Source organism: Trichomycterus rosablanca, chromosome 2, assembly GCF_030014385.1.
Source record: "Trichomycterus rosablanca isolate fTriRos1 chromosome 2, fTriRos1.hap1, whole genome shotgun sequence".
In the NCBI taxonomy this organism is placed as follows: Eukaryota; Metazoa; Chordata; class Actinopteri; order Siluriformes; family Trichomycteridae; genus Trichomycterus; species Trichomycterus rosablanca.
In genome coordinates, this window is record NC_085989.1 from 36,264,810 (window position 1) to 36,273,665 (window position 8,856).

General features: G+C 41.6%; 1 protein-coding gene across 1 annotated transcript in view; it reads left to right on the forward strand.

Moving 5' to 3' along the window:
* The window catches only part of ptk2aa (protein tyrosine kinase 2aa), a 160,485-nt gene that overhangs the window by 43,403 nt on the left and 108,226 nt on the right, over nt 1–8,856 (forward strand). The window lies entirely within an intron of this gene.

The window sequence follows — 8,856 nt, forward strand, 5'->3', positions numbered from 1 at the left end:
GTTGTATAATGTGCCATACGCACATTTTTCTCAGCAATAATATATAGGGATGTAACGATGCACCAATACACAGTTAAAAATCGATAATTCAAGTAAAATGAATCCATATTCACTTTAAACAGCGAAGGGCACTTGCGCCAGCCACCTCGCCTGGTTGCCAAATCAAGCTTTATCCAAAATGGGTGAAAATTCAAAGGTTGCGGTGGTTATTTACGCCTGACTTGGCAACCCTAGAACTACACAGTACTAGAAAAAAGGCGACCGCAGGTGAAGATGTGGAACTTGAGGATGCCCCCTTCTTTTTCAAATGAGAAGTGTGGTTTCCTCAAGACCGAAAATGAATAAAGATAATGGACAAAACAACAGGATACTGAACTACACATAGCGCAACGAACATGATAAACATATAAACCGGCACCACAGTGAGAAGCTCCGGTCACCCCGCGCAAGCGAAAATCATTCATAAAAGGGCAAACCACTCTGACAAGCGCGTTTACATGAGGTGCACTGGTATTTTCGTGGCAAAAGATATGAGGCCATTTTCAGTAGTTGAAAATGAGAGATTTCGATTGCTGGTTAACACACTGGAGCCTAAATACTGCATTCCATCGCGCCTGCACTTTAGCCATACTGTAATGCCAGCACTTTACTTTACAGCACTTTACCAAGCACAGGCAAAACCATAGTTTATTTATTTGAGGTTAGTTTCTTTGTGTGTATTATTTATTTATTTGTTATATAATGTGGGATTTGTTTTAAAATTTCATTTGTTTTTTACACAAAATGTGAAATGTGAGGGGAAATGTGCAGCATTGTTTTTTATTTAGATAAATAAAAGCTAAGCGCACATTATTGTATTTTATTTTTTAAAGAGAAATAATGAAAGGAAACTTTGTTCATTTTGTTTTTAAAAATCGGGAAAAAATCGTATCGTGAACTCAGTATCGTGAATCGTATCGTATCTTGGGTAGAGTGTATCGTTACATCTCTAATAATATATCATATTACATTTCCCAATTATCCTCGTCACTTTGCACAACACTCATGCTAACTGAGGAGTGTCGCAATGTAACTTGCAATATTTAACCAGTCAGCACAAGAAGTTCTTATGCTTGTCTGTCGTTCGTGTTTAGTTGTGTGGCTTTGGCTGCTCAAAGCTGTTGGCTTCTTTAAAAAAAAAATCGTAGCTGTTCTATGTATGCACATTGGTAAGAGTGCATTCAGACTGAAAGTGAATCATTTTTGTCATGTCTCATGCAGCGCTCCAGTACAAAAAGACTTTAGGACAGGGTTTTTCACATTTTGTCCATGTTTTTTTTTTTACCGCGACCCAGGCCACACAAACAGTGCATCAAAATGAAACACAAAGGAGCCCAGTTGGCGCAGCGGGATATATCGCTAGCACACCAGAGCCGAGATTCTGAACTCCTCGGTTTGAAACTCGGTGTTGCCACCGGTCGGCTGGGCGCCATCTAGCGGGCATAATTGGCAGTGCCTGCAGCAGACACGGTTCTGCTAGGGCGGGATGGCCAGACTATGTGGGTGGGGTCTTCAAACTCTGTGTAAGGACCCTGATTGGCAGATAGAGAGACGCCTGTGCAGAGTGCATGGGTGAAAAAGGGTTCCGCTAAGGGCTGCACGCGGGTCGGAGGAGGCGTGAGCAGCAATATACCCACCTCGACTACAATCAGTGATCCCTCAGCAGCGGAAGACAAACTGACTATTCTAAATTGGGAGAAAATTGGAGAAAATGCATTAAGAAAACAAAACACAAAATGAAATATACTTTAGTGCCATTGGTGGCAATCTGGTCCACTGTGGTTTACAAGGTGTAATGTAAAGGGAGACGTTTATTTCATGCTTACATGCCTGTTAAAATTCGTTTGTTTAATTATTATTATTTTTCTCTGCGACCCTTTTTTTTGACTTGTGACCCGGGGTTTGGGAAACACTTGCTTGTCTTTCAGATGAATTTTCATTACTTGTAAGCTATATTAGGCTTATTCCCACACATCAAAACCTTCAAAGAGAGCAAAACCAAAATTGCTTATCCCTAAGGAGGCAAGGAAGAGTGATTAGTAGCATGTACTTCTTTTAAACATACAGGAGCCTGTGGTATCTCTACCAATGTAAATGATTTTCTTTTTTTTTTCTTTTTTATGCATTTTCTCCCCTTTTTCTCCCTTTTTTTAGCGCGTCCAATTGCCCATTGCGTCATGCTTCCTCTCCGCCCATGCCGATCTCTGCTCTGATTGAGGAGAACGTAGCTAACCCACGCCCCCTCCGACACGTGGGCAGCATGCCGTATGCATCTTATCACCTACACTTTGACGAGTGCAGTGCAGCTTAGCGTTGTGTACGGAGAGACACACCCTGAGAGCACTCTGCTCATCTCTGTGCAGGCGCCATCAATCAGCCAACAGAGGTCGTAATTGCACCAGTCATGAGAGAGAGACCCCATCCGGCTTAGTCCTGCCCATATCTGAACAACAGGCTAATCATTGTTCATGTGGCCGCTCATCCTCAGCCGGCAAGGCAGAGTTAAGATTCGATACGATGCATTCAAGATCCCAGCTCTGGTTCCAGCGTGTGTTTTTACCGCTGTGCCACCTGAGCGGCCGCCGTATTTACGATGATTTACTAATGAAGCTATAAAGCTATCCAGTGACAGTGAACGTGGGGAAATTACCAGACTCCTTTTTGATATTTACAGTGCACACCAATCATGTGCCTGATCACAGTCCAGAGATCTACTGTAGAGGATGAGGGTAAACATAGAGGTGGTGAACAAAGTGCAGTAGGAATGAGTTGGGGGGGATTAAAGGTTTTAACCTTTGCCTGTGAGTCTTCTGAGGCAATGAAAGGCTGATGAAATCACTCACGCAGCCTTTACGTGTGTGTTTGCTCTTCCTGTGCTTCCCTGTGTGCCTGTATAATTACTCCACTTGGTAATTGCCTGCAATCTCACAAAGTAGGACTGTCTTCAGCTACAAAGCCTCTTGCTGTCTAGAAAATCCAAAAGAGAATTAGTCATAACTGCTAAAACCGCATCGTATTATTTAGTTGATCAAATGAATGAATAAATGCATTACAGTACAAGTAAGCTGATGAGTTAGCACGGTAGACTTCTGTCCCGCTTGAGCGCCTTGACCTGTCCGTTTTGCTGCAGTTCTATTTTGCATGCATTCTCCTTGCCTAGGATTAACTGAAGCGTGACAGCCTGACAGTACTAAGCTCCCTACTTGACATCTTTTCCCATCAGCTCTCCTGCTACGGCGTCCCAGCTGACTCACCATTGCACTGCGGTAAGCTATTAGTTTTACTGTATGTGATGTTTAAAGATCATCCAAGCATGCCGTTCATATAGCTTCTCTAATTTCTCTGTGGAGGACGTGAGCCAAGATGCAAAGAGAGAAGGAAATTGATGGTGGAGTGAAAATGGTGGCAGATTGTGAGGCAGGTGTTTGGGCCTCAGCCAGTCTGACAGATTTTTGTTTGGATCTGACCCTGGATTAGTGTTCTTCTCTTCCCTGGCTGACATGTATTACACTCAGGGGTTCAGGGGCCAAGGGTCATACTCCACAAGGTGCATCCAGTCTATTAAATCTCATCGCCTCATTTCCATAGCAGAGAAAAAGCAGCATATGTTGAGAGGTGACAGAAGTCTATTAAATACAAACACAGGATGGTCTAAGACCAGTAGTTAATCCTGTAAGTGTTGGACGGCCATCACCGCACACTGTGCACTTCAATTCACATGTAGATTCAATAAACTGTCTGAGTGTATTGATTATTAGGCCTTTAGCGCCCTATGGCAACCAATTATACGTATATTGTATGTAAGGCAAACACCACCCAAACGTCATGTGATGATTTTTTTCAGTTTAGGTTAGCAGGTATGCACCAGTAATACATTTATAACAGGTGTCTAGTGTTTTATAAATTATAATATCACCATAATTTATGTTCATCTGACTGCTTAGCAGGCCATTATTAAAAAAACATTTTCCAATCACTGACAAATGTCACTTAATGATATAGTTTTTAAGATGTGTTTATGCAGCCATACTCCTTTAGGAACTAATTTTTCCTTTTTATTTCCTTTACCTTTTTTCTGGTTTATCTGATCATTTAATAGGATTTGCTAGAAGTCCTTATTCACAAGTAGTCTACTTAGTGGACAGTCAAGAAGCCAACTGGAAATTGGAACACATTGGTGATTGTGTGTATTGTGTGTAGTGTGTGTGTGTGTGTGTGTGTGTGTGAGAGTGTGTGTGTGAGAGAGTGAGTTGAGTGAGTTGAGTGAGTTGAGTGAGTTGAGTGATGCATCAGGTCCTGAAAGACTTGCCATTGTTTATTATTTGGTTTATTTTTTTAATTGTATATTTCTTGAGGAGACTGAAAGTCTATCTATCTATCTATCTATCTATCTATCCATCCATCCATCCATCCATCCATCCATCCATCCATCCATCCATCCATCCATCCATCCATCCATCCATCCATCCATCCATCCATCTATCTATCTATCGATACCGTAAATATATACACTGATGAGGCATAACATTATGACTACCTTCCTACTATTCTGTTGGTCCCCCCTTTGCTGCCCCATACGCAAGAAACTGCGATGCTCTTTGTATTCTGACACCTTTCTATCAGAACCAGCATTAACGTCTTCAGCAATTTGAGCTACAAGTAGCTCGTCTGTTGGATCAGACCACACGGGCCAGCCTTCACTCCCCACATGCATCACTGAGCCTTGACCGCCCATGACCCTGTCGCCGGTTTACCACAGTTCCTACCTTGGACCACTTTTGATAGATACTGACCACTGCAGACCGAAAACACCCCACAAGAGCTGCAGTTTTAGAGATGATCTGACCCAGTTGTCTAGCCATCACAATTTGGCCCTTGTCAAATTCGCTCAAATCCTTACGCTTGCACATTTTCCTGCTTCTAACACATCAACTTTGAGGATAAAATGTTCACTTGTTGCCTAATATATCCCACCCACTAACAGGTGCCGTGATGAAGAGATAATCAGTGTTATTCACTTCACCTCTCAGTGGTTATAATGTTATGCCTGATCGGTGTGTGTATATATATATATATATATATATATATATATATATATATATATATATACAGTATATATATATAATATAATTTAATTTATTAATTAATTGTTGTTCATTTACACTCGGTGCACATGCGTCAGTTCTGTTTACAGTACATGCTGCTGTCCCTACCAGAACAGGAAAACTTTATGTATTTGTAATATTGAAATCATGAGCGGCAAACTATAATACATTAAAATCAAAGCTGTTTTGTCGCAGTGTGAAGTCTGTTTTGTATGTACGGTATATGTTTATGATCAACGATCAACAACTAATAAAGATCAGTGATTAGTTAAAAGAAAGGCATTACATTCATCTATATTTAGTACAGTTGTATGTGTTTTAGAAGACAACCACTTTGAATGTTGCAGTGACCTTCATAGCTTTGTTTATTTGATTAAAATTATCTGATTTTTTTTCACTATAAGGAGTACATCTAGTCCCTCTAAAATCACTCTACAGATTACTACACTGACAGAACATTAACTGAATGTTTGTGAGTCCTTAGAGCTTTCCATTTGGTGTCTGACTCGCCATCATACTGTTGTTCATCTGCTGAAGTCATGCTCATGTCACTTTGAATGGCTGAGCAGCTCAGATTGTGTTTAGCTGGATTTACCAAAATCCATCTGGATTCAATACTGACCTGCACACACAGTTTCAATCCAACACACTCCTTCCCTCCCTCACTATCTCTCCACCACAAGTGCTCTTTACTCTGTGACTCAGAGCTCAAGGCGCTGGAAGTGCAACTGATCGTTACAGGACCTTTTTGTGTAACCCGAGTCGTGTGCATGGGCCTTTTCCTTCCTGCTCATGTAGCTCAACACATACTGCATGGCTTCAACCTGAGCTTTGGGTTTCTAGTCCACGTCCACTTAACATGCTCATATTGTTGATCAAAGAAGTCTGATGTCCTGTGTAACATGCTTTGATTCCACACATTCTCATTTGAATGCTATTACTTTTAATGCCTCTCTTCTCATGGTGTTATTAATAAACTAGCCACATTATTGACTTTGCATGTGCTATAGATTTAGTGTCAATACTGCATTCATTAATGGGAAAAATCTTTGGCTCACACTGTTGTATAATCAGGACTATGTAAGGTCTGTCCCAATTTCTGGCTGAGATCTGTCTCAGATAATCAGAGTTTGTAGGCTGTGTGATAATTATTTAATCATAACCCCTCCAGTTTACTTAAAGATTAGTCCTAGTCACTCTGATTTAAAATCATGCATATTAAATGCTTCAAATTTTACGACTCCCCATGCTACAGTGTGAGGGAAACGCTAATTGTTTGGCAATACTAAGCCATTAATAAAAGACAGATAACCAATGGGAGCAGAGCTTACTCAGCATCTCTCAAATTTATAGCAGCACTGTTCAATTTTCCCCCTTTATCTCCTAATTTAGTCATTTCCAATTCCCGATTGTGAATCCACTGCCACTTGCACAACCCCCAATCTGATCAAAGAGAGCCAGATCATCACACCACCCCTCACTCTTATCACCTGCCAGTGTTCCCACACAGAGCTGTATTGTGTACAGAGAACCACGCTAAGCTCAATGTGACTCCCCCATTCCCAACTTGTGCAGGTGCCAGGACCAGTCCCGGAGACTTCATGTCACAGCAAGAAGTGACCCCCTCTGACCTCCCGTCCCTTAAACACGGGGCCAGTTTTGAATTCGCAAGCATGAGCCACTCCGCAGTGGTATGCAAGCACGTGAGACCGCTGCACCACCCGAGTGCCGTTGAGCAGCTAGCATCACTGCAGTTTTATACCACATTACGTGAAATTTTTTAAGCATGAAGCTCTCTATGGACAATATACATTTTAATTCTGACTTGCATCTATTTAACTTGAATAGACAGACCTTGCTGACTTTGTCTTCTGATCCATGGCTTTATTTCTTCATTTTTCATGTTGTTTTTTTAACAATAATAATTGTAAGTTATTTACAAGAACATTCACAAGATTCCATGTCTTGAGGGTTTGGCGTTAAGTTTTGGCTTGATCTTGTAATATAAGAAGGGTTAATATTGTAAGAATTATTTTAAAAAGGAATCTCAAATATATATGTTTTTTTTGCTTGTGTAACACTGATTAGAGGGCGCCCAGGTGGCACTCCTGGGTTCGAATCTCTGCTCTGCTACGGGTCATCTGGGCACCCTCTAGCAGACAGGATTGGCCTCCTGTCTGCTGGGTGAGAAAGACCGGACTAAGGGGTGGGGTTATAAATGCTGTGTAAAGAGTGCAGTGCAGATCGGGACGTGGCTTCACATACGCAAAGCCGAGCTCACTCGCAAATCCACAGAAGTATGGGTGAGTAAGAGGATTGGTGTAGGGCTGCAACTAACGATTATTTTAGTAGTCGACTAATTTGACGATTATTTTTTCGATTAGTCGACTAGTCAACGACTATTTATGTCATACCCTCCATCTCCAATATCAAATTAAAATAATGACCCATGAAACATGAATTTGAAACTTAAGCTTGATAGTTTAATCAAATATATTTGAAACATTCATACACAATCACAATAAAAAAATCGATTAAATAAGAAAGCTTTGAACAGCATTAGAAACTGTTATGTTTCAGAAGTTATCACTCTGGAAGTCAAAAACATTTATAACATGTCGTTGAGAAACATGTGAATGCTGTCTGTGAGGACCTCAGCCATTTGAGGGGTGCATGAATCTCTTCTCTGGTCAAAGTCATTCACACTCTATTGCTTAGTGCTATTAATAGAAAGAGCAAAAGAGAAAGCTGTATTAATTGTCACAAACTGAAGGCTATGTATCATAGTTTATTACAAATAGTTTACTGGCTATGCCAACTAAACCATAACAGGTTAAATATCTTAACTGAAATGCCGCTCAGGTGGCGCAGCGGTAAAAAGACACGCGCTGCAACCAGGGCTGGATTTCGAAGGAGCGTCGTTTCGAATCCAGCTCTGCCTTTACGGTCGAGGCTGGGCGGCTATGGACAACGATTGGCCTGTTGTCCGGGTGGGGGGCGGGACTTGAGACCGTAGGGGATGCTCTCTCAGGAACGGAGCGGTTGCGCCCTCTGCTGGCTGGTTGGTGGCGCCTGTATGGAGACGGGAGGGGGTGTGGTGGAGTGTGTGATCCTCCGTGCACAGTACTCTGCCACGCTACACTCGTCAAGTGTGGGTGATAAGACGGTCGATTGGCTGTGCACGTTTCGGAGGAGGCGTGGAACGGCCTCGTCAGCCCCAATCAGGAGCAGGAATCCGCACTAATGAGAGGATGATAGATGGGATGAAATTGGACGCGCTAAATAAAAAAAAAAAAAAAAAAATATCTTAACTGAATTATCTGCTGAGCTAACTAGCTATCATTAAGTGGAGAACGCTTATTATTTAGAATGAATGCTCTCATCAACGAGAGCAAAAAATAACGTTAGGCTATAATGTTAAGTTATATAACGTTACTCCTAATAAATCACTAATTAACTATTGCACTTAATGCGTTAGCTTAGCTATCAAACCTGAAAAATAGCGATCTCTTAGGAAGTTTTCCGACAGGTACTCTAACATTAACAAACAGTAGCTACAGTACGTTGGTTAAAGAATGAAGCGGTGTAAAAACTTACCTGTCCTGAATAACGCTGGTCATCACGGCTGCAGGGTGCTTGCGTTTCAGATGCTCATGCATCACCATGTTGCTGGCATGAAACCACAACTCTGCTCTGCAGTGTCTGATTCAGC